This window comes from Alligator mississippiensis, chromosome 1 (genome assembly GCF_030867095.1).
Source record: "Alligator mississippiensis isolate rAllMis1 chromosome 1, rAllMis1, whole genome shotgun sequence".
In the NCBI taxonomy this organism is placed as follows: Eukaryota; Metazoa; Chordata; order Crocodylia; family Alligatoridae; genus Alligator; species Alligator mississippiensis.
Genome location: NC_081824.1, coordinates 300,059,119 through 300,085,415, shown reverse-complemented (window position 1 = coordinate 300,085,415; position 26,297 = coordinate 300,059,119). Strand labels below are relative to the sequence as shown.

The following is a 26,297-nucleotide window of genomic DNA, read 5'->3' as shown; positions in this document are numbered from 1 at the left end:
TTGTGATGCATACAAGGAACAGATATAGCTGCAGAAGCTAATCATGCCACTATTCCTGTCAAACGAGACCTCAAGTACTTAAAAGCCATCTGGAAGGGTTTGTGCTGCACATATTCTTTCCCTAAAGGGATAGAAATGTTCTGCTTCATTTCCCCAACACTGTCCTGGCTCGGAGAGGTGAACGTCACTCTGCGATCTTCAATCCCATTTGTGCAGAATCATTGTTCGCATCCAGGGATGGTTCTTCTCTTTCCTAGACTGAAAGTCAATGAGGCTTTCCACTACGGCGCATCGACCCTGCCTGCCCGCACTCCAATCAGGCATGCTGGAGCAGCCACTGAAATGAGAGCTAAAGAACTGACAGTGTTAATATCTACAGCAGTACACATCCCCTCCTTCTGAAATCCCAACAAAGGCAATAAAGGTAACCATTCCTTCTTAATTTTGAATTCCATTACCATCTTGCAAAGCACTTACCCCGTGGATGACAAATGATATGGGCAGATTATTATAATGTGCACAATGCATGTAGGAGAACAAGGAGGGTGGGTGTGCTATAGATGAATACAGTCACAGGACAGAGAGAGTGCTGTGCTCACTTTCACTCGACTAACAACTGGCACTGCAAGCAACACCTGAAAGCCCCTTTTTGTGGGTGGCTCATCGTAGAGGAGAAGTCAGTGAAAGCTACTGGGTGCTCAGCACCTTGGAAAACCAGTCCACTTACATGCCTACATGCAGATTTTGAAGCCCTACTGGAAGCACAGGATTTTTTTATTTTGTTTTTCGCTTAAAGATCATATTGTTTGGGGAGGGTTTTTTTATTTTGTTTTTAAATTGTGACCTTCTTGCTTTTCTTTTTTAAAAGATATTTCCAGAACTCTGCAGATTCATGAACCTCATTTCTCCCTGTGATCGCCAAACTTTCCGGTGGGCAATCAGGGGGACATCTACCAGCATCCTGGCAGCTTACCACTCCCATTACCTGACTAACTCCGTGGGGCAGTGCTGAGTGAGCAGAGACTCCTGCCCCTCAGACTGAGCTTTCTTTCTAACACTGCCAAACCCTGGTAGCCTGGAAGAACTGCAAATAAGAGCAGGAAAGTTCCTAGGCTTTCTACATAGTGACAGAGATTACTAAAGACTCTGGGACATCAAAGTTTGTTTTCTTTTTCTTCTAAGACTTACAGTGGCATATAAATCTGATAGGATGCTAATTTTAAAGAAAGAAATGGCTATACATTGTCTTTTCTCTCTTTCCCGCCCCCCCTCCACCCCCATCATTTTGGTTGGTGCACTGCCAACCTGTGTACCATACAAAAGGGGTCACTTGTAGTAAACCTTTATTTACAGCTGATTTTATTCCTTCCCTGTAGGACTGAAGACTGGTTAGCAAGCTACTGCATGTTTAAATGAGGGATGAGATCACAGAATGGGTACAATGACGGTGGTGAAATTTTGTTGCTTTCTACCTCTGACTACTTCACCACACCACTCGTTTTTAGAGAAAATGCCGCAAAATTGCTTTAGTCAGTCATTCTTCATCTTGATGGCTGGCCTTTATAATAGGATGGATTTCCACTGCTTTATCACCTTCCTCCTTATTTTAAAGCTCTGGGGTTATTTATATTGTACAGCTTATGTCTATTTTCAAATAGTTTTACAATTCAGCTGTATGTTGGCAGAGCTAAATATGAGCTCTCCTCATACGAAAACAGAAATGTATTTTATCTAAAGAATTTATATAATGTCAACAGTCTGTCTCAGTGCAGCCAGAGAGGCTTAAAAAATGACTAGCAATCCCTTTTTTCCACCTCAGAGCCCATGTCTGCGCACTGGATAAATCCCATCAGTGTTTGGGGTATATAATATCATTGTTTTAGAATCAATGGTGAATTTATGTGGTGCTAATCTCTGTCCTTTGTTCAAACAAACTCAGCAAATTTCAGCAGCATAATGCATTCAGTGTTTTCATCGGTGGATTTACGTAATGAATGAGGTGCTCTCTACACCTCAGCCTACCGCATTACAAGACAGAGAGAGATATCGAGAGTGAGGAAGTAGAAACAACAACAGGGCTGGAATTTTACAGCTGCTGAGTAATGGTACCTAGCTTTCTTCTTCTGTAGATCAAAAAGCACTCCACAGAGGAGGTGAGTATTATTATCCCCATTTTAGTGGTGGGGATAAAGAGACGGGAGGTAACTTGCCAAGACAGAGGCACTGTGAGAAGTCTCCTCAGTCTCCTGTCCAGTAATCTTTCTGATGAACCTGCCTTCCATGCTGTCGGAGCTATTACCCACAGCTCCAGAGGCTTGCACTCAGGCTTTCATTTACAAGAACACATTTTAATCCCTGACTTTGCTTTACAGCCCCCCACCTCTCCCTGCTTGCCAAGAAAACTTTAACTTTCAAGCCAGGGAACATTTTAATTTTTTCTTTTATAGCAAATGTTGGAGGAACTTAACAGGCCTATCAGTTTAGATAAAATTTCCATTTCCATCATGAATAACGTGAATCCTTACCTAAACTCAGTTTGGCGTTAGGGCCTATACCTTCAGGCACAGAGAATCCTTTTCAAGAACTGGTTCCTTTATTTAAAAAACCCAAACCTGCTGTGATTTCCTCTGGTACTGACAGATCACACATGATTCCTGAACAGTCACTGTTTGCTCCCGCAAGAAACAAAATCTGTGCCTATGTTCCTAGGGAGAATGCAAGCTATGAAGACAGAGATAAGATCAAGGCCTATTCTGACAGAGCTGGAGGAGTGAAGAAGGTATAATGAGGAGGCTGCAATGGACATGGCAAAGGCAGAGGCAATAGAGAAGTGTTGCCAGGCAGAAGGGGTTACCTGCGGTAGGTGGGAGAAGTGTGCACTGCTCAAGAGGTAAGACGGGGAAAGAGCTTCTTTTGGGATATGTGGAGAGGAGAAGTAATGAAAAGTAGTAGATGTAATGGGAGAGGCAATGAGTCTGCAATGATTGGGAGACCACTTAAGGGCTTGAAGGGAAGCTTTGGAGGAGGGTAGCTAGAACAAGGAGGCCGCAAGACGTAAGAGACCGCATCATAGAAATCAGTTTGTGCAGCAGCTGAGCACTGGAGCGGTGTGGCAATTCTCTAATGAATTGTTTAGGCACTGCTGAGTTTGCCTCAGGTTGTCTATGCAGAGCTTGAGGGGGGAAGGGAATGCAAAATGCTAAGCATAGGCTAGGTATGCATGCAGCAGTGAGATTAGCTGAGCCACCCAAGAAAGGCCGATAAACTACTTAATCCCAAGTGATCAGGACTCGTAGTAGAGATATGTTTTATTAGACTAACAAAATTTATGCAAAAAAAAGTCTTTAATCCAAAGTGAACTGGCAATGAATGACAGGTTTAGGATGAGTTGGAATTAGCTGATCAAACAGTGGATCTGCAAGTCAGAAATGCTTTGGAAATAAAGCAACCTTTGAGATGTGTTTGCAAAGAACAGGGGTGGTGAGAAGAGGCATTAGGAGAGGCAGTGGTGGAAGGGTGTTAGTAGGGTTATGCTCAGCACTCTATTTCTACTACAGAGTACATACAATAGACACGCACGCAAATATTTATATGTTGCACTCTGTGTATCGGTATTATTTATATGCAATGTAATATTAAATATAATTAAATAGATCATTTAATGCATCTACAATACAAACTGCATACACACTTAGATCTGTATTGAAATTAGCTTGTTCTTTGTGGCTAGGGAAAGACATTACATATAAACCTGTTTAAGTGATCAGAAACTGGCTAAAAGCTGTAACAGAACAGACATTTAGTGCACATAAAACAGTTTCCAAATGGCCGAAACCAGTTTGAGATAAACCCGGTTGAATGTAGTATCAGACTTTACTGATTGAGCTCAAACCAGTTTATGCAATGTCTGTCCCAGACCCCTTCCTGGTTTGAGTTAAACCAGAGTCCCCCAGCATCCCAGCATGCTCTCTGGTCTGGGCCCTCTGCTGTAGCCGAGCAGGCCTAGCTCCACCCCTCTGCTGGGGCAGGGACAAGCAGGGGTGGGGGCCTGGCCAGACGCTATCCCCAGAAAGGAGCAGGGAGCTCCAGTGGCAGGGGCATAGCCAGCCCCAGCTGTAGCCTTGGCTGAACTGGCCAGAGAGGGGTTTAATTCTCCCCTCCCTGTCCCACCAATAGGGACCCAAGCCAGGTATGCTGGGTGCTCCCCCTTTGCTGATGCAGCAGTGGGGCCAGGCATGGCCAGACACCTGCTGGCTTGGCCCCTGAAGCAGAGGGGGCAGGAAGGGAGGGTATTTCCCCCTCTACCCCCACTGCCTCCAGGGGACCACAGCTGGGTCTGCTTGCCCCAACTGCCACCACTGCCACTCACTCCCTGCTGCCGCCCCCATCATGATCACTCCCCCCACGCCACTCCAGCAGCCAAGTGTGGGCAGGGCCAGAGGCCAGCTACCACAGCCCCTTAGGCAGGGGGCAGCGAGCAGGGTTATTCCGCTGCTTGCCCCAGGCATAGAGTGAGCAGTGGTGGTGGTGGTAGTCAGGGCATGCAGACTTTGCTGTGATCCCCCAGGGGCAGAAGGAGGAATAACACTGCTCCCTGCCTGCCATCTAACGGGCTATGCTGGCTGGCCTCTGGCCCCACCTCTGCCCAGCTGCTGAAGTAGTGGGGGGGGAGCGACCATGATGGGTGCAGTGTGGGTGGGGGAGTCCCTTCCCAGCAGGGGGCTGCACTGCAGAGTGTGGAAAGTTGCTGCAGATTGCGGTGGTGACAGCAGTGCTGGGGGGTGGGAGGGCTCTGGCCCCCTCTGAATTCTGGTGCTGCTGAATGCAGTCCACTGCAGCTCTGCCCACCCCATAGCAGGGCTCCACACTGTGCTCCCCGGTACCATGAGAGGGCCTGCTGCCCCCATTAAAAGCCCTGCCCCCTCACCACTACAGTGGCAGGGCAGGACAGGGGCATGACCAGAGGCCAGCCGGCAGATCCCCTTAGGGGGGGGGACAGGGAGGAGGGTTATTCTGTCACTTGCCCCAAGCAGGGAGCAAGCAGCGGTGGTCAGGGTGGGCAGACCCCGCTGCAGTCCCCCAGGGGCAGTGGGAGTAGAGGGGACAATAACCCCTCTCCCTGCCCCCTCTGCCTTGGGGGCCATGCCGGCCCACGTCTGGTCACACCCAGCCCCACTGCTACAGCAGCGAGGTAGTAACACAGGGACAGGGAGGGAGGAATTTTAAACCCCTCTTTAACCAGTTCAGGCAAGGCTACTCCCTGGGCTGGCTACATCTCCCCAGCACAGCTTCCCTGAAGCTGAGGGTGCTCTCTAGCGCCCCCCAGCGCCTGGCCTGAGCAAATGCAGGAATGTGCCTGCATTTCCTCAGTCCAGAAGGAATGTCTGTGCAATTACAAATTGGTTAAACCTAGGCAGGTTAGATTAGCCTGCAAAGATTGAATCAATTCAGGCTCCATTTTTTTGAATACCTGTCCCCCCAATTACAGGACCCTGCAAAACGTGCAACCTCAGGTGTCCAATTGTTTAGAGCAGGGGTCAGCAACGTAAGGCCTGCAGGCCAGAACTGGCCCACAGAGCCACTGCATCTGGTCTGTGGAGCTGGAGGGTTTTGCTTACATCCACACCCAAGGACAAGAATGAGGCTTCTAGAAGCTGTGCCTGTGCTACTGCTGCTTCTCCCCATCCCTGGCTGTGGTATGGGCACAACTTCCAGTCAGTCACAAGTGAGCTAGAGATAGACACTTTCCAGCTGCATCCATGCTGGGAGAGAAGTAGCAGTGGTGTGCATGCAGCTTCCAGCTGCCCAGCCCTGGCGTTGGACTAGCGCTGAGTTTTTCCAGCCCATGACTTGTAAAAGTTTGTGGCCACTGATTTAGAGGAACTAGAAACATAATAGAGAAAAATATCTCAGCTTTCAGGTTGCTGCATCTTTGATTTGTGCAGTAGTGTCAAATGCATTCGGCTCTGCCAGCTGAACCCAGACCACAAACAGGGCTTCCTATGAGCTAGATGACCTATGATAAGTGGTATTAACCCCTACAGCTGCTAGGGAGACTGTTTCAGCATGGATTTGGAACCCAGGAAGTTAATTCTCCTGCTGATATTCACCCCACTTTTTTACCTGCCACTGATTTTAGTCATCAGGGAACACTAAAACCCCCAACTTTTGGTGGCAGATAAAGGCAGGGCAGGGGGGAAGGTGTGTGGTGTTAGCTCCCTGAGTTCTGGAGCTCTGCTGAAACAGCAGCTACAGGGATTAACACCGCTGCCACAGGGTCTCCAGCAGCCGCAGCAACAAACCCCATGGACTGAATCTGGTCCATTGAGGTAGATGGTCCAGCCAGCGAGAAGCCCCGTTGGCCAGATGACCCAGCTGCGCAGGTCAGTTCTGACCTACAGGCTGTATGTTTGACAAAGAGAATATTGTTCACTGATAAGGCCAGGAGAGATCACTCTGATCAGATCACCTGGCCTACCGCTACACAGCAGTACTCCTGGATAGACTGAAGGTCTCTGGTCCCATACATTCTTATGTAAAAGGAATCCCTTGATCTGGCTTTCTGTACAGTGGTATGATGGGCATCATCAGTCAAGGGAGGGTTAGCAGCAATGCTTACTTACACACACACACACCAGTAGAGATAGTAGTAGTAGGTATCTGTCTGTCTCGCAAGACAACAGAATTATGCCAAGTGAGACATCAGCTCACTGAATGTAATCCTCACTTAAAAGTAAAATGAAGCTGAAGTAGGCACACACACAAAATCTTTAGTTCCCTAGGCTGGTTTGCAAAATGCTGAGACTGGCTCTGTATATGCCAACGTAGGAACCCATTGCAAACACAAAGACCCAGACTCAGCAGTTCACACTGGTTGTTTTACATTCTGGGTTTACGACTGCTTTGCATCACCAAAGGAGGGAAAACAGCTAGAGCAAAGCTGCAAGTCTGGCTCTGTGTCTCTCCAGTGTTCACTGAGTAATAAACAGTACACAAGGCAGCGACTCAAGTACTGGGCTGGGTCTGGGGCACAACACATAGGAATAAATCAGTAGAAAGATCATCACATTCCACACATGATAATCCATGGAAGAGCTTCATATTAATTATAGGCATACTGATTCTTAGCTGGTTTAAAATGGTGTACCTCGTTTGACTGAGTATCTAGTACATAGCAAAGCTTAAGGATCATATTGCCCCAGCATTTCCATTGTAAAATGCTTTCTCCTCTCTTTTTCTTCAGAGGCTTTACAACTCTGTCAGAGTCTGTAGTTTGCTATGTCTATTCTGAACTGGAGTGATTTTTAAAAATGTTTAAACATTTTTTGGGAAGTCTGACAGGGAGGAAAGAAAACCTTCTTGCCATTTTTGAATGAGAAGAGAATGGGAATTATTAGTGGTATAAAATATTTGCCCCGTATTTTGGGACACATTTAAAGCCTCAACTCAGTCTTGAAGTCTGAAATCAACGTGGCTTCATGCAGATACAGAGATTTCATTAGGCAGGAATGGGTTACAGTAATCGGACAAGCTTTTCAGGTGTCCAGTGAAATCCTCCTGGTTTTGGCTGAGTTATAGGGTGCCTACACACAAGCAGGGAGGCTGCTCTGACACACTGTAATGCCATGGTGTCAGAGCAGACTCGATTAATCAAATCTGCTGGACTGCGGCTATCACCATGGTCCAGCAGCTTCCCATGTCTCATGTATCAGTGTCTCCGCACTTCAAAATGGCATTAGGGGCACTTTACCTAAAGCTCATATAACAAGTTTTCATTAAAGCGCCCCCACAGCCATTTTGAAATGCAGGTCTCTGAATACATGAGACGCTGTGGGCACTTTAATTAGAGCAGCTCTGAGACCTGCAATAATTAAAGCACCTACCCCAAGAGCACATGTAAAGATGCCCAGTGATCTCCCAGTTTTCCTTTAGCATGGTGTATTATCGTTTGCATACAAACCTTCACAGAGCCCACAGTGTCCTGACAATGCTTGGGACATCTCATCTCAAGAAAGGTAGTGGCTGAAAGGCAGAGTGAGGAGAAGCTATGACAGTGGCTCTCAACCTTCTTAAATTTGAGACATCCCTCAGTAGATTCAAGGCCTCCCTAGGAAAATAGCAGCTCATATTTTTCTTTACTTTTTTTACTACAGAAAAATGCTAGAGCATTTTTTCCGTTGCACAGAACTCAGGAACACCACAAAAGGTTAGAATGTCCTACTAACCTCTGCTTTTGGGGAAGATCAGAAAGATTCCCAATGTAATGCAATTCAAAATGTGCCAGACTCATGGGCGGAATTGGGATTTTGAAAAGGGCAGTATGGGAGCAGCAGTCACACAGCAGGGGTGGTTGTACCCTTGCTTCTGCCTTACCTCCCGCCCCTCCCCCCATCTTCCTCTTCATTGGGGAAGGATCACTGCTGCAGTAGCAGCAGCTAGGGACTTTTTAAAATCCCCAAATCAGGTAAGAATCCTCCCAGCCCTCCCCCTCTCAGCACCTTCTTCTTTCCCATCTGTGTTCAGTGACACATCCCCTCCCTTCCCATTCTCCCTTCTACCATGTCACACTGCCACTGTCCTAGTGGACCCAGAGGGAAGAGGAGCTCTAGAGCTGCTCCAGCAGGGCTGCACAGGGGCCAGACAGTGACAGGACTGAATGGGTTCTTCCTCCCTGTCTTGTCCCCCTGGCTAGGGACAGACATTCAAAAAGCCTGAGCCTGAATTGATTCAATCTTTGCAGGTCAGTCTAACCTACAAATCTTGAACCAATTTGGGGGTGGATAGACATTCCCTTTTCATTCCATAAATGCAGGCACATGCCTGCAGTGGCTCAGGCTAGAAGCCATGGGGTGCTAGAGTGAGCCCTCCCTTTCCTTCCATAGTGCTGAGCTGAGGGGGGTGTGGCCAGGCCCTGGCAGAATGCTCTGATTAGGGCAGAGTTTTAACCCCCACCCTGTCCTGCAGTCCCAGGCTTTTCCCCACTGGCTGCTCAAGGGGCAGGAGTGCCAGGCCCTGCATCTGTCGATACTAAACTTTTCAACCTCTGTCTCCCTGCTTCTTCAGATTGTCTGCAAACAAGGTCATTTCTAACACCTTTCTCTGTCCCCTCTTGAAGACTGACAGAATGCACCCATAGATTTCATAGATTTCATAGACATTAGGGCTGGAAGGGACCTCGGAAGATCATCGAGTCCAGCCCCCTGCCCAAAGGGCAGGACGTCAGCTGGGGTCATAGGATCCCAGCAAGATAAGCATCCAGTTTCATCTTGAAGGTGTTCAATGAAGGCGCTTGAACAACCTCCGGCGGCAGGCTGTTCCAGACCTTGGGGGCTCGGACAGTAAAGAAATTTTTCCTTATGTCCAGCCTGAAACGATCTTGTAGTAGTTTGTGACCATTCGTCCTCGTCATCCCTTGGGGCGCTCTGGTGACCAAACGTTCCCCTAGATACTGGTGATCACCCCTGATAAACTTGTAGGTGGCCATCAGATCACCCCTGAGCCTGCGCTTTTCCAGGCTAAAGTGCCCCAGGGCTCTCAGCCTGTCATCGTAGGGTCTGCTTCCCTGACCCCTGATCATGCACGTGGCTCTTCTCTGGACTCTCTCAAGCTTCTCCACATCCTTTTTGAATTGTGGAGCCCAAAACTGGACGCAGTACTCCAGCTGCGGCCTCACTAAGGCCGAGTACAGGGGGAGAATGACGTCCCGGGATTTTCTTGAGAAGCATCTATGGATGCAAGCCAGCGTTTTGGTCGCTTTACTAGCCGCAGCATCGCATTGCAGGGTCATGTTCATCTTGTGGTCAATGATGACCCCCAAGTCTCTTTCTTCCATAGTGCTAACCAACATAGCACTGCCGAGCCTATAAGGATGCTGCGGGTTTTTCTTCCCAAGGTGGAGAACCTTGCATTTATCGGCGTTGAACACCATCAGATTCTCATCCGCCCACTTGCTGAGCCTGTCCAGGTCAGCCTGGATCACCCGCCTGTCTTCTGGCGTGGATGCTTTGCCCCAAAGTTTGGTGTCATCGGCGAACTTGGCCAGTCCGCTTCTGACTCCAGTGTCCACATCGTTAATGAAGATGTTGAACAGTATGGGTCCAAGGACAGAGCCCTGGGGGACCCCACTGGTCACAGGACACCACGATGAGTGACTTCCATCAATTACTACCCTCTGGGTCCGACCCCAGAGCCAGTTTTCCAGCCAGTGGATCGTGGGGGACCCAAGGCGACAATTGGCCAGTTTCTCCAAGAGACGATCATGGGACACCAGATCGAAGGCTTTTTTGAAGTCAAGATATATGACATCAATCTCATCTCCCTTGTCCAGGTGATAGGTCACCTGGTCGTAGAAGGAAATGAGATTGGTCAAGCAAGACCTACCCGCAACAAACCCGTGCTGGCTATCCCTTAAGATGTTGGCGTCGGCCAGTCCATTAAGGATGGCCTCCTTAATAAACTTTTCTAAGATCTTCCCCGGGATAGAAGTCAGGCTGATGGGCCTATAGTTAGCCGGATCCACTTTCCTCCCTTTCTTGAAGATAGGCACCACGTTGGCCTTCTTCCAGTCTTCGGGCACTACACCAGAGCGCCAAGAGTTTTCAAAGATCCGCGCTAGAGGCTGGGCTATGATGCTCGCCAGCTCCTTGAGTACCCTGGGGTGAAGATTGTCAGGGCCGGCTGACTTGAAGGTATCCAGCTTCTCAAGATGTTCCTTCACAAAGTCAGCATTAATGGAGGGCAGGGGATCACCCTCACCCGGACTTCCCGGCCCTGTAGCAGGCACAGGCGTCCCATGGGGCTGATGAAAGACCGACGCAAAGTACCTATTTAATAGGTTGGCTTTTTCCTGGGCGTCAGTTGTCAGTTGCCCCATCTGGTTCAGCAGGGGTCCAACGTTGCCCCTGCTTTTCCTCTGGCTCCCCACATATCTGAAAAAGGACTTTTTATTGTCCTTGATGCTCAAAGCTAGCTGGAGTTCAGTTGCAGCCTTGGCTTTCCTGGTCTGCTCCCTACAGGACCAGACCAGTGCAGAATAATCCTCCTTGGAGGTGACTCCCATCCTCCATCCTTTGTAGGCCTTTCTTTTTAGCCTCAGGAGGTCTGCTAGGTCCCTGGAGAGCCAGGGGGGCTGCTGTGCCCTCTTGCTGCCTTTCCTCCGAGATGGAATAGACTTAGTTTGTGCATTGAGGATCGCTCCCTTGAGGAGCAACCACTCTTCTTGAACTCCCCTCTCCCTGCGGTCACAGTCCCTTAGGGCCTCACTGACAAGCCTCCTGAGCTTGTCAAAGTCGGCTTTCCTGAAGTCAAGGACTTGCGTGTTGCTGACCGACTTGCCAGCTTTTCGGCGGATGGTGAAGGTGATCAGCTCGTGGTCGCTGTCACCCAGCTTCCCATCGATCACTAGGTCGCCGACTAGGTCCTCCCCAGTAGCCAGCACCAGGTCGAGCAGCGCTTTGCCTCTCGTTGGCCCATAGACTTCTTGAGTCAGGTAGAGGTCATCCACGCACGAGAGGAAGCTCTGCGACCGCTCAGATTTTGCTGAGCGATCCTCCCACGAGATGTCTGGGTAATTGGAGTCACCCATGACAACCATGGTCCTGGAGCAAGCTGCCTCAGCCAGTTCCTGGGCAAACTCCTGGTCTAGCTCAGGACTTTGGGTGGGAGGTCTGTAATAGACTCCCACCATTGTGTCCCCTGTGCCACGTTCCCCACGGATTTTAACCCAGAGGGTCTCCAGCTGTCCACCCTGGTCGCCAATATCGGCTTGCAGGGACGCGTAGCTTTCCTTAACATAGAGAGCTACACCCCCGCCCCTTTTCTCTACACGATCCCTCCTGTACAGGGTATAGCCATCTATCCCCGTGGTCCAGTCATGGGTGGAGTCCCACCAGGTCTCCGTGATCCCTATGACATCGTAATTGTTTGCACTGAGCAGGAGGATGAGCTCCTCCTGCTTATTCCCCAAGCTCCTGGCATTTGTGTACAGGCAGGCAAGCGCCCCCTGGGGGGCTCCTTCCTTGCCCACAGATTTTACCAGGGCTGGGGCTGGGGTGGGCTCCCTTGAGTGCCATGATCCGCTGGCTTTGCAAGGATTGCTCAGCGGGCCAGCAGTGGTGGTCGTCCCCCCGTCCCCCAGTGGGCTTAGTTTAAAGCCCGGTGGAGCAGGTCAGCCAGTCTGGCTGAGAAGAGCCTCCTCCCTAGGGGAGAGAGGTGGAGACCATCTCTTCCCAGCAGCTCGCTGCCTCTCTCGCCAAAGAGCGGGCTGTGGTCATGAAAGCCAAAGCCTTCCTGACGACACCAGCGCCGCAGTCTTTGGTTGACCACATAGATCCTCCTGTCCCTTCTCAGCCCGTAGCCTGAGACTGGGAGGATTGACGAGAACACCACCTGTGCCCCCAGACCCTTAAGCCCCGCTCCCAAATCCCTGTAGCGCCTCATGACCTGGCTGGGAGTGCTCCGAGCCATGTCATTGGTGCCCACATGAATAAGGAGCATGGGATAGCGGTCTGTGGGTTTGAGGAGCTTGGGGATCCTCTCTGCAATGTCCCGGATGCTGGCCCCTGGGAAGCAGCAGACTTGCCGGGCTAAGGGGTCAGGGTGGCAGATTGGCCCCTCCGTCCCCCTCAGGAGGGAGTCTCCCACAACAAACACCTTACGTTTTGTCTTGGGGAGAGCAGGGGCGGGAGTTGCAGTTGGGCCCATGTTGCCTGTGGGGGCCGGCAACTCAGCAGGCTCTGCTGGGGCAGCAAGAGGTGCGTACCTGTTGCTCAGTTGTGGCGGGGGTGGGGCCTTGGTGCGGCGGGCCTTAGGGCCCTTGACCACCTTGGTCCATGCCCCTGGCTGGACACAGCAGGAGGTCCCAGAGTCCTCCTCTGGCCTGGAGGGAGACTGCGATCTACCCTCTGCCTCCCGGGGGAGAAGGGCCTGGCAGTAGGAGTCTATCTCCTGCTCGCAGTCCCTGATGGCACGCAGTCTGTGGACTGTGGCCTGGAGCTCCTCCAGATGGCGTGCCAGAGACCCCAAAAGGGAGCAGACCCAGCAACGGGAGGTCGCCATGCTCCCAGGCCCCAGAGCCTGAAAAAGGGACAGGCAGCCCCCGCAGCCGAGAGCCAGGGGCTCCGTCTGCGTGGAGCCCGGAACCAGGGGCTCTGTCTGGGTGGCTGTCTCTGAGGTGCCAGAGGGGGGGGCCGTGGAGCCCGAGGGGACCCTCGGGGTGCGGCGCGTGCCCATCCGTGTCATGCCTCCGGTAGGCTGGCTACAGCTGGGACTGTCTACCCTGGGGGGTGTGCAGGCAGGGTCTGGCGCCCTCCCGCACGCCCTCCCGCGCGAACTCCGCGCTAACTCACGCGCCGGCAGAGAAGCGCGCCTGTTTGTGCAGCCTGTTCGCGCGGCTCCGGTCGCGTGGCTCCCTGGGGGACTGGGCGAAGTAGGGGCCTGGGCGGGGCTTGACCCGGCCCGGCTCCACTCAGTTTAAAAGGGCCCGCCGACCGGGAATAAGCCCAGTTAGACGCGGGAGCGGCGAGAGACGCGCGGGTGAAAGCTCGCTGCGCCCCCGCTCCCCCGAAGCCCCCCAGAAACCCTCCAGCAGCCGCGGAGCCCCCCGCTGACCCCCAGCGCAGCCGGGGTAAGCGGGGCCCGTGGAGAGAACAACCCAGCAGGTTGTTTGTCAGAACAAAATTTAATAGCCCATCAAGCCCTACAAAATAAAACATCTGTCTCATTAGTTTCAAGCTCTTCTTATCTACAGGGTGCATTTGCATTCACAAGCCACTAGCTATCTGCCTTTGTTCCAGTTAAATTGGAGACCAACACAGACACCTTTCAGCATTAACTGGCAACTAGGGAAGGGGGGGCATGGCCAGATGCTGGGTCCCTGCATTGGGGTCCCTGCCATGGGAGAAGTGGGAGGGGGGATCCCTGCTTGAGCAGCCAGTGGGGAGGGGAGTCGGGGAGAGGGGGAAGCCTGGCAGCTGCTGCAGTCCCTCATCCAGCCAGAACAGTGATAGTGCTCTGGCTGGGAAGGAGAGGGGTGGGGCCAACCCTGCTCTGCTCCAGCAGACAGTCTTGCAAAGCATCTGGTTTGCTGGGGGGCTCTGGTTTAACTTAAACCAAGAATGGGTGTGGGACAGACATTGCATTAACAGGTTTGACCCAAATCAGTTAAGTCTGATACTACATTCAACTTGGTTTATCTCAAACCAGTATTAGCCATTTTCAAACTGGTTTATGTGCACTGAGCATCTGTTATGTTACAGGTTTAAACCAGTTTCTGATTACTTAAATAGTTTTATGTGTAATGTCTGTCCCTAGCCCCTGGGTGTTCCCCGCCAGCCCATGAGCAGGTTCAGGGAGTGGCAGTGGGCAGGTTCCCCTTCCCTGAGCCTGCTTCTGGGCTGGTGGGGAGCACTTGTGGGGGGTCAGGCAGGGAGGAAGAACCTGCTCATTCCTGCCTCTGCTGCCCCTTCCCCAGCTGAGCCTGGCCCCGACTCAACCACTCCCAGCAGCCCCAGCTGAAGCAGCACAGGAGCAGCTGCAAGGCTCTCCCTATGTGTCAGATTGGGGCAGTAATGTCAGCAGGTGAGTTTATTCTTCCCATGCCTGCTCCAAGCCAGCAGGGGACACGTGCAGAGGGTGGCAGCAGGGAACAGGTGCAGGAAGAGGAAAACCATCTTCTGTCACTGCTGCCCCCTTCTGAAGCTGGCACCCCACTCAGCCACAGCCTGTGGCCAAGGCCCACAAAGAAACCATAAGCTCCTCTCTCTTTCTGGAACAGTGGCACTAAATGTGTAATGACAGAATTCTTGGGACAACTAAAGAGAAAAACCAAGGATGGGAGGAGTAGTCACAGGTTAGTAACGAGTGCTCCAAGGGAGTACGCTGAGCAAAACATGTCAGCCAGTGCCCACTGGCCCTCGAACAAATCCAAGGACCCCACCCAGTGAAACTCTGCTGGGAGACATGAGTGGATGAGAAACCAGAAAACAGCCCCACAGTCACCAGGGTTTCCCCCAGTCAGATCCTCCTTCCTGGTCAGATAGATGGCCAGCTTGGCTAGCACCGGAAGGTTGACAAGGAGGTCCCAGGACTCGGTGGGGCCACAGACAGAGAGCACATAAAAAAAAAGAGGGAGGGGAGGAGTGCAGCTACAACCTCAGCAGGAGGTTCCTGAGCAGGCAGTGAAGAAGCTGTAGCTTGTTGCACTGAAGGTAAGCATGCACCAAGGTCTCCCTCTGTTGGCAGAAGGGGTAGGTATCCATGAAGCATGCCATGTACACACCCATGGAGATGGCTCCATGTAGCAGCTATCAGCTGAGGTCCCTGGTGGCTCATGGGATAAGATTTAATAAGGCAGGAGCAGCTCTGGAGTTCCTCCCACCCCTAGGTCAGACAGAGCCAAAAGCGGCAGCAGGTGGAATGGGGATAATAGAAGGGGAGGTGACAGAGGGGAGCACAGAGGGAAAGTGGGAGGTGGATTTCTTACTTGCTTTGGGGACTAAATACCTGGCTGCTGCTCCTGTGGTATGGTCCAAAAGGAGGGTATGACCATGCCACTGCACCCTCTCTGGATCTGCTGCTGATCACACCTTTAGCTGGTGAAAAATCCTATATCTACAGTGTGGCTCAGGTTCGGACACAGAGTGCTATGGTTCATTCAGGGCAGCAAAGATATAGCTTGTTTGAATGAATACACAAGCAGCAAAGAGAACACACAGTGTAGTTGTCTGAAGCATGAAAGGTTAGCATCCTCCCCCCGCTGCCCCCCGGGTACTCCTCCAAGGAAATAAGCACAATGCAGTGATCTGGGGTGTCATTTTCTCAGCATGATTCTCAGAGCCTAGGGACTTCAGAAAGAGACCAGTGTGTGTAAACACAATTACTGTCTTTGAAATGGGATGTAGTCAATTTCTTTATGTGAAAGAGAAGAGAAATTGCCCTGAAAAAACTGCTGTCTTCTGTGACTGTTATTATGAGACCTCTAACAAGGCTGCTCCAAACACAGGATTGTAGAGCTCACATGGTAAGATTTTTTTTTTTCATTATCTCCACAAACTGTAGTGCAGGCAATTTTTCCAGTGTGTACACAGCGTATCAGAAGTGCTGGGTAATCTACGGCTAAAATCACAACGTGCTCCACATCCATCCAGGACATCTTCCCAGGGATTACTGCAACACAGGCCTGGCTTTCCCTCCATAAACCAGTTGGAGCCAAATGTCCTGTCAGCACTATTAAGGTTTAGCTAATCCTGGAGGAGATCAGACTCATCTCTTGTTCAGGAGGGCTCTTCACTGCCACATTTAGGTCACACTAAAATAATTTATGCTATTTCAGAACACTACCAGTTATGTCCAAGGAGTTTTGAGTAAGTCTGTGGGAATCCCACATTCCCCTTGCAGACTGCATGGTGAGCAAACTACACCTGTACAATGTGATCACCCATAAAGAGGGGCATGAGGTCTAATTTTCAAAGAAACTCAGCTCTCATTTTGGAACCTGATTGTCCAAGTGCTTAGCACTGAACAGCCCCCACTCTGATCCCAATGCCTCAGGACTCAATGTTCAGAGCACTTTTCAAAATCTGAGCCATGATGCAAGTGGGAGAGGGAAGGCAGTCAATGTAAATGTCAAAGAGGAAGAGGAGGAGAAATGTGAGAGCTGAATTACCTCTTCCTTGCTGCCTAAAAGCTTTCAAATAGACATCACCTCCCATGAGTCTTCCTGTCTGGCCATTCCCTGAGTGCTCAATTTAAAATCTTTCTTTTATTCCTTCTACATTTACGTCTTTCTTCTACATAGGAGTTTCCCTTGGAGTGTCTGAATTTCTTTATAAGACCATGGTTTCTGTTTTTGGAAAGAAAGAGAAAAAAATATTAAAAATTCACAGTGACTAAGACTAATACAACACTCAGCAGCAGTGTACTCAAACACTGGAAGCAGTGCAGAGGCTTTTGCACTAGGCTAATTAGCACTGCTCAGCAAGAGGGCTAGTTAGCACTGCTCAGCAAGAGGGCTAGTTAGCCTGCCTCCAGCCTCAAGCAAATAGAGCTATTTAGAGAAGCCGGCCATGGTAAGTGTGCCATGTAGATATAACTTCATTTGTGGGGGAGATAATCCACTTATATTTATGAGAGGGAGAAGTCTCAAGCAAATCTTTAAATCTGAATGTTTTTAAGTATTGACCAAGTCCAAGCTTGAATCTATGATCAAACTCTATGAAAGACAAATACTAGGTTAGGATGCCAGGGATAATCCTGCCTTGACTAGGGGGCAGGGCTGGACTAGATGACTTTGTGAAGTCCCTTCTAGCCCTGCCTTCCTATGTTCCTCATATTTATACTGAATGAGCAAACCTTCTGGACTCCCAGTTGTTCAAAACCCAGATCTGAAGTTTGTGGCTTGAGTCTGTCTCAGCTTTATGAGCATTATAGTCTAAAGATGAGAAAACAGTCAAGATTTTCTCAGATACTTGGGCTCATGTGCAAAAGGTCCCCTGTGGCCCACAGCTGATACTGCTAGTTCCAATGAAGTCCAGGTATAGTTATAGTGGACAGGTTGAGGTAGGGTGGGGCATGATTAGAGCAATACTGGACTCTACCAGTTTACCACTGTTGAATGGGGACTGCAGACAGGTGATAGGCTTGAGAGGAGGCCCTGGGCCATTCTAATCTAGGCTGGGGCTGGAATAGAACTGACTTCAGAAGCAGGGACCCCTAACGAACTCCTTGGCAGGCTCCTCTCAGCTCTGCTGAGAGATAAGGGGTGCATTCCAACATAGATATTATTAGATGTTAGGGTCAGAAGGGAACTCAGTAGGTCATCGAGTCCGACCCCTGCCCTGACAGCAAAATAATCTGGGATAGACTGACCAACTGTGGCTGGTAAATCAAGGGGAAATACAGAGGGACCAGAAAGATTTTCTTTTGTCCTTCAGCCAGACAACACAAGTGCTGATGGCTAGGCCCACAAAACCTACTGTGTCTTGTGACAGCTGCATGAGCTGCATGAGCGTGACAGCTAGTCTACAGTAACTGCAAGGCAATATCAGCTCTTAACTAGCCTGCATCACTACACCTGTCACTAATCCTATCACTGAACTCTGCTAATAGGCATTTCTGCAGTTGTGACCTTAAAAATCGTTTCTTGTCTAGTAAAAAAGCAAGGGAAAATTCCTATGACATTCCAGTGAAGACTGCTGCTTGGGAAATCAGTGTGCCTGGGAAAGAAAACAAGTAAGTTCTTTGTAATCATTGGCATATCAAATAAAGTGCATTTGTATCTTGCCTGAAGGCACTTGTATTTGCAGTTGATTTGTGTGTGAGAAAGGGAGAGGGAGAGAGACTCAGTACATGTACAGAAAACTACTGCAGCATGAAGAACAGATATTGCTGGTGCTTTGACATTGGACTCGTGTTTGGGATTTTTCTGCCAAGGCACTTTAGCAATCCCACTGCTGGCTTCACCCTCCACTTCAGCCTCCCAGGGTGGGGAGGAGATGGTTTCCACACCAAGTCACAAATCAGATCGTATGTGAAACATTTTGAGATGTTATCTCAGTGACTGGATCAAAGGTAGCAGACTTCTAGTCTAGGGATGGAAGTTACACACAAACTGGTATAAGTGATCAGAAACTGGTTCAGATCTGTACCACAACAGAAATTCAGTACACATAAACCACTTGCAAAATGGCCAAAACCAGTTTAAGATAAAACTGGATGGATGTAGTATCAGACTTAACTTATTTAGGTTAAAATGGTTTATTAAACTTCTATCCCAGATCCCCTCCAAGTTAATTCACAGTCCCCCAGCATCCCAGAATACTTTGCACCTCTGCCACAAAGCCTGCTCCTCGCAAGCTGGTCAAGCTAGACTTGGCCCAAGCTGTCTGCTCCATCAAAGCAGGGAGGTGTGCTCTAGCACCCTCTGGCTTCTGGCCTAGGCCACTGCAAGCATATGGTTGCATTTCCAGAATCAAAATGAATGTCTGTTCACTTAAATTAAATCTATGCAGTTTAAACTAACCTGGGAAGATTGAATCAATTCAGCCTCAGACTTTCTGACTGACTGTACTTAGCCCTAATGAATCAGCCATGAGTCACTGGGACAGCTCACATCAACATGTATTTGAAGCAGTAACTAGAAGGCTTGTCTGACTTGTCATCTTCAGTTTTCTGATGATAACCAATAACCTGTAGGGATGCCGAAAGGATGATTTGGAGGGTGCACCTGCAAGCTTCTGTGAAGCTCCATTAGGCAGAGAACAATTGTTCTGAACACAAGTGCACAGCATGGCTGCAGATATGCACTTAAAGATTCAATTGCTACAGTCCAAATGGAGACCCTTTGTTATTAAGAAATACCCCACTCCCCCCTGAGATTGACAAATGGCCAAAAAAAAGATTGGCCATCCATAAATCTCCAGCAAGGGACAGGACTTGTGGGACCCCTCAGCCAATCAGAGGCATGGGGGCACCACGCTCTGCCACAAAAATGGCACCTAATGCTGCATCAGGACCAGGAAATGCAGAGGCAGCCTCTGTGAATTAGATAGGTCCTTATGTATAAAACCAGGAATTCAGTGAGGCCTTGCAACACTTGTTGCTGCAGACTTGCTCTGATTTAATTCTGTTTCATCCAGGAGTGGAGTGGAGGCCGTTTAGCCCCCTTTGTAACTACAGGGTCATACACATATAGAGTGTAACAGCTGTTGTCAACTCAGAGCAGCAGATCCCCCTCCACTTCTGAAATTAACCCAATTCACATTTGTCTGTGGCCACAGTCTGAGGGCATTTGACTCCACTTGGAAAGTATAACCTTACAGACAGCTTACCTTGCCGTCCCACTGAGTCAGGAAGCCATGTTTGTCCCTAGAAATTCTTGTGGAAAGCCCATGATTGCAGATATACGAAAAAATTAAGCTGCATTAAGGGATCACATAGAACCAAGTTTACTGCACATGTCAGGGGCAACTTGCATTCTTCTATTTTCCACATAAGTTCCTTCACTATCTACATTTTCTCCAATCCCCTCTATCTCAGGGATTCCCAGTAACAGCCCTTATTTCATAACAGGAACATTCATCACTGCTCTAGCTGATTTATTGTCGCTTGTCCAATTGTCCCCATGCAGACATGCCCAAAGGGTTATTCCTGTTAGTCTGCAAATGGCCCTTAATGCTCTACCAAAAGCATACAATGTTCTTTGGGTAAATCCAATATCTTTTATTAAGCCAACTCAAATAAAAGATATCGGATTTACCCAAAGAACCTTGTCTGCCCATATCCTTAGACCAACATGGCTACAACCTAAACCACCAAAAATATTGCACAAGAGGTAGACAAGGTTCCTTGGGTGAATTTGATATCTTTTATTAGACCAACCGAAATGGTTGGAGAATAGTTATTAAGCAAGCTTTCGGGTTCAAAAACCCTTCGTCAGACTAAGGAAGTTTCAGCAGTTGGTGTGTGCTGTTCCTGCACAAGAGGTTTAATTTTTCACCACTGGAGGGAGCCATAGTGATGCAAATGACACTGCATTGCTCTGTCAGTGCAGCTGTGCCATTGACCATGGAAAGGCCCTATTCCCCAGCACTTCTTAAGGTATGAACAAATGTACATTTTAGCTGCTATAAAAGGGGAAGGGGAACTGCTGCTCTAGAGTGTACAGCAGCTGGTGTGCAGTCATGGAATGAGCCTGTAGTGAGCCAAGCTAGATTAACCCCCCTTAATAAAGCAGGGTTACAGCTGGAGCAGTTTTGCCCAAGTTATAAAGCTCCAGAATCTTATAGATACAGCAGCTCCATCATAACAACTTGCATTAGTATCCTTTGATAGAGATACAGTCACTATGTCTGTATGTCCTTACACACTCCTGTCTTGGGAAATCTCCCACTGATTTTCGTGGGAGGATGGTCTGACTAAGGGGAATTAAATAGGGTTCCCACTGAGTGTATTGTGTCTTTCAGTACTGTTGATTTTATTTATTTATTTATTTTTATGGATGGACTTTTTTCCCCCCTAAACCAAAGTCTCCTCTGTACAGACATTTTTAAGATAAATTTGGCAGGTTTCTTTCTTTTTTGGTGGTGTTGGGGCCTCAGAGGCATCAACCTGCTGAATGGAAATGAATTATTTGCTAGAGGATTTCTTCCTAAATTATACCCCTTCACTCTGGTGTCTGTTCTTTTCTTTACTGGTAGGGGAAAAAGTAATCTTATGTACAGGATAGAAACTGTGGATATTTGCATGCCTCTCATTTGGGTTTTAGTTGCAAAATTCTGTTTCCTACCTTCTGATGGCAAGAAGGTTGGCCTTATAGGTAAGGCACATAACTTTGAAACTGCAGGTTCAATTCTTCGCACCAGCATAAATGCCTTGCATGACCTTGGGCAAGACATCTTATTTTGGCACTTATCTTGCTGGAATCCTTTGACCCTAGCTGACTTCCTGCCCCTTGGGCAGGGGCTGGACCCAATGATCTTATGAGGTCCCTTCCAGCCTAATGTCTATGAAATCTATGAAATCTAGGCCTCATTGACAGAAGTGGGGTGTCAGTACTTTTTTTCTCCCATACTTTGTCTACCTTGTCTATTTGAATTGTATATACTCTTTAGGCTAGTAACTAGCATAATGTGACCTTCATCTTAGCTGGAGCTTCTAGGCACTATTGTACCAGAAGCTTCATTGCTTCATTTTTTACTTGTAGGGCACTTTTTAAATGTGACGATTGAAGTGATTTAGCATTGTTTGTACTCCAAGGCAGTTATTAAACTACCTAAGTACAAGCTCTCATGTGATGCCTGTTTCCTCATCTTCCCTTGGCAGTGTCTTTAAAAATGCAACCCCAAACACTTCTCATCTCCTCAGCACCTCCCTCATCGCCCCATGTTCCACCCAAGCTTTACCCAGATACTCTCTGTGTCCTTCACCTACTATCATCTCTAGTTAAGTTTCACCCCCTCCAGAGCATCCATCACTCATGTTATCAGTGGTGGACTCATGTGGTTCAGAGGGCTCTTAGCTCTTTCCTGCTTGTCACTGCTTTCAGTTAAAACATCCTCATAATCAGTTTTTACCAATCACTATCCCTCTCCTTTGGGTTCAGCAGCACACTGTAAAGCTGCACAATAAGCTGCAGACTGTAAAGACGTTTTCCCCTCTCTGTTCTGGGATGTATTGTATTTACTTGTGCCACTTTAATTAAGCCTCTGCTTAGTTTCTTTTGATGATGTCCACTTATGGTGCTGTGCTGACTGGGAAAGTGTAAATATGTAAAGAGATTAGATCCAATGACTAGTTAGTGCTTCACTTGGGTTTACATAAGATTTCTTTGTTGAGTAGCTTCTTTGGCACTATTATCTTTCGTTTGATGTATTTTTCCTAGACTTTGCCTTGGTTCTAATTTGACAGGTTAAGGGGTGTTTGATGGGGTGAAGGGTGCTGAAGTCTTGTTGGCTGAGGATTTCTATATACCACTGTATCTGTTTTGCTTATGAAATACCTTTAATCTACTAAAATCCAGCCCTTTGCATCATCTTGGAACTCTACATATTGCTTTCATCATAAGAAAGGGACCATGACTTAAATAATACAGTGTTTCACCCCAGGGAATGAGCTAAATACACTCACTTCTTTTTCTCACTGTCCCTCCTGTTGTTAGCCTGGTTTTGTGCCTCTGTCTGTGGAATGTGCTTTGAAAAGCTGTTCTGATGTCTGTTCTAATCTTCTTACATCTTTCTGAACTGAAGCTGTCCTCCCATTTTTCTTTCACAACTGGTGTTTTCTCTTTCTCCATCCCTCAAAGCATGTCTACCCCACCTCCATGCCACACCCAGCATGAAGGATGTGGCATTTCCTTTTTTTTTGCTTTTATAAAATAAATAGACAGAAGTGGGATAGCTTTTGCGTTTTTAAGGACTACAGCAAGATCAGAAACTAGGACCCTTCCCTTCCAAGGCAGTGTCTGTCTTACAGGGTGCGTCTACATATGTGCATTTACTGTGCAGCAACTGAAATTGTTGCTGTACTGCACAGTACAGGCATGTCTACACGTGAACACCTGTACTGTGCAGTAAATATGATGACTTATGCCATCTTGAGCATAAATTTGATACATTATGCGGGTATCAAATTTATGCCCAATTAGTTACTGCATAGTAATGCACGTGTAGGTGCCTTACTGTACAGTAACACTGTGTGTGTGAACTGACAGGGACAGTCCACACACAGCGTTAATGTTTTTTAACATGTAGATGCCAGCCTATTCCCATGTAAATTTAAGCCAGCGAAAATGCACATGTAGACATGCTCACTGAGTTACATTTCCTTTGCCTTGCTCACCTCCTGGCTGAGCTCACATATTTTCTCATCTTGGTTACCCAGTGGGCCAGTTTGAACAAGGGATGCTGAAAGGTGCTCCTGGCAATGCCTAGCCAATAGCTGGGGTGGGGAGGAGAGTTAGGGAACTTTTTGGGAAGTGGTAGGTATTAGTACAGGCCCCCTCAGGCTGAAAGACCTGAAAACTAGATCTCTGACTCTTCGGGTTATGTCATTACTACTCGGCTTTGGGCTAAAAGGTAGGGCCTCCTCTATTTTTGAAAAAAGAAAACTTATATAAAGTTCTGACCTTCCAAGGAGGAGTAGTGTCTAAAACCTGTATAAGGAGCCCAAGTGTCACTGACGTAGCTATGTTATCTGCGTAAGTGCTACTTGCCCATCTAAAAAGTAGAGCTAGATTTGGGCTATGGCCTATACAGGGAAGTAATATGGGAACAGGCTAGCCACAGGTACTGTATCGATGGGAAAATGGAAGAAGAGAAGACATAAGTTTGTTCTGCAACAGTCCCATTCCCTGGAAAGTGTAGCTTTAGCCCTGCAGTTATGGTCACATAAAACAAAGGAAGGACAATGCTATGGCTTAAGCTGTGGTCACCCACCTAACAGTATGATGGACTGGTACAGATATTGAAACCTATAAAACGGTGTCCTTATGCAGTTTTCCCTCTTGCTTACACTCCTATAATATTCTATAGGCATCTGTTTTTTCTAGCAGCTTCCTAAAATTTCTTATAGCACATGAGGGAAGACTCCTAACTTGGAGGAGCAACTGGTTTGGTTTGGTTTTGCTTTAAGGAGTGTCTCCAGCTCACATTGATTGCCTGTGGAATGCTTGTCTCCATACCAGTGGGCTTCAAGATAAGAATCGGTTTTCAGAGTGTCCAAAATACAGCCGTGCCCTGCAGCAGCACCCTAGCAACACAGCATGATATAAGGCTCAGTACTGAAATGTAAATGGTTTTTTTTTTCCCTTGAATACACAGGGTAGGATACAGGACATTTCAACTGGGTAAGTAGAACCAGCATTAATGCTGCACTTACGTTTCAGAGTAAGCACGAAAATAATTTTAAACTCCTATTTCTTGTCACCTGAGGCCTTGGGAAAATAAATTATGAAAGCAAAAATCAAAAGCAGAAAATTCGTTCTGCTCATTGCAATGGAGACTCATTCTGTCAGCAACAAATCCAATTACATGTCACTTTTAGACATGGATTTGGATTTACCAAGAACTGAGGAAAAGTATGCCTCCAGACTACACCTGTGTCTCTGGTGCCTTCCTGTTGAGCCTGGAGAGTTGGAAACACTGCCAGGAAGTAAGTCTTGGCCCCTCACTCCAGTTCTGTGTGAATTCCAAAGCCTGGAAATGACAGTTTATAATAGCCAAGAGTGGCCTTGAGTGGAAGCTAAGCAGCACTCCTAAGACTGAGAGACTGAGACCATGTGCTCGTGGCTACTCTGAGAAACCTACATTACCTGATGGGATCATACTTACACTTAATTATTCATATATATAATATGTGTGCGTGTGTATCACACACACACATACATGTACTAGCTAAAGTACCCATTCTTCACCCAGGTTGTAATTTTTGTAATTGCAGTGTTTGTTTATTTTCAAAGAACTTAGTACAACATATTTAGGCCGAAAAGTTTGTTTATTGTTAACAAACATAGTACAACATATTTAACATTTAATATTTAATGTGGAGTGAAAAAGCAGGCAAGCATCAATATAATAATGACAAATGAACTGAATTCACTGCATCCAGAATGGAGTAGTACCAGTTTGTTATCTGAGAAGTGAAGTAATCCCAGTCAATGGAAGCCCCCAAAAGGGTCAAGTGAAAAATAACCCACCTATAATTTTCCTTGGGTGGTATTCAGTGATTTTTGCAAGGTTTAGAGTAGATAGGACCACCCATTCTTGAGTTATAAGCAGAGATACATTCAGACATACAGACATACACTTCATTTTAGATAGAGAGATATGAATAATTAAGTGTAAGTATGATCCCATGATAAGGTACTGTAGGTTTCTCAGAGCAGCCCCAAGCACATGGTCTCAGTCTTGGGAGTGCTGCTTAGCTTTCACTGAAGGCCACTCTTGGCCTCTATGCTGCATATATATGTGTGTATGTATGTATATATATGTGTATGTGTATATGTTTGTATGTATGTGTATATATATGTGTATATGCATATATATGTATGTATGTATATGTGTATATGTGTGTATATATAAATGTGTGTGTGTGTGTGTTTATACATATCCATATGTGTGTGCATGTGTGTGTACACATATGCATATGCATATGCATGCATGCAGTCTTGGAAGGGAGGGGAAGGACCCACACTGATCACTGAGGCTATGTCTTGAGGCTTGACTGAAGCACCACTGAGAAGTAAGCCCCATCCATTCATTGCCATTCTGTGTGTACCAAGGCCTGGAATTATGTTTGTTTAGTGTGTGTGAATATATAGGCCTATACGTATATTTAGGCCTGGGATTATATTTGATGTGTGTGTGTGTGTGTGTGTGTGTGTGTGTGTGTGTGTGTGTGTGTGTGTATTAGACACAAACACTCTAATCAAATATAATTCCAGGCCTTGGTACACAAAATGGCAATGAGTGGATGGGGTTTAGTTCTCAGTGGTGCTTCAGTGTAGACATAGCCTCAGTGATTAGCATGAGTCCTTCCCCTCCTTCCCATGACTGCTTAAGCCAGGTCAGAATATAAGGGGCTAACACCCCCGGTGCCCATTAAGTCTGACATTGCAGAATCAAAGTCAGTGCCTGAGTCTAGTTCATCAAGATTCCCCTCCTGTATTTTTCAGTCAGAACTTGCCACTTATCTCCCATGAGGAACTATTATCCCTGTCTAATTAATCACTCAGATATGGTTACCACCCTCACCCCCCACCATCACCCTTCAGCTGCTTTAGATACAAACTCTATAGCTGGATC

General features: G+C 47.8%; 1 long non-coding RNA gene across 1 annotated transcript in view; it reads left to right on the top strand.

Annotated features, from left to right (window-relative positions):
* Positions 1-454: 454 nt before the first annotated feature.
* Positions 455-26,297, top strand: part of LOC109283102 (uncharacterized) — a 36,562-nt gene continuing 10,719 nt past the window's right edge. Inside the window, exons 1-2 of the long non-coding RNA XR_009459096.1 lie at positions 455-2,153; positions 2,710-2,890. This is a non-coding gene — a long non-coding RNA (uncharacterized LOC109283102). The remainder of the gene's footprint in view (positions 2,154-2,709; positions 2,891-26,297) is intronic.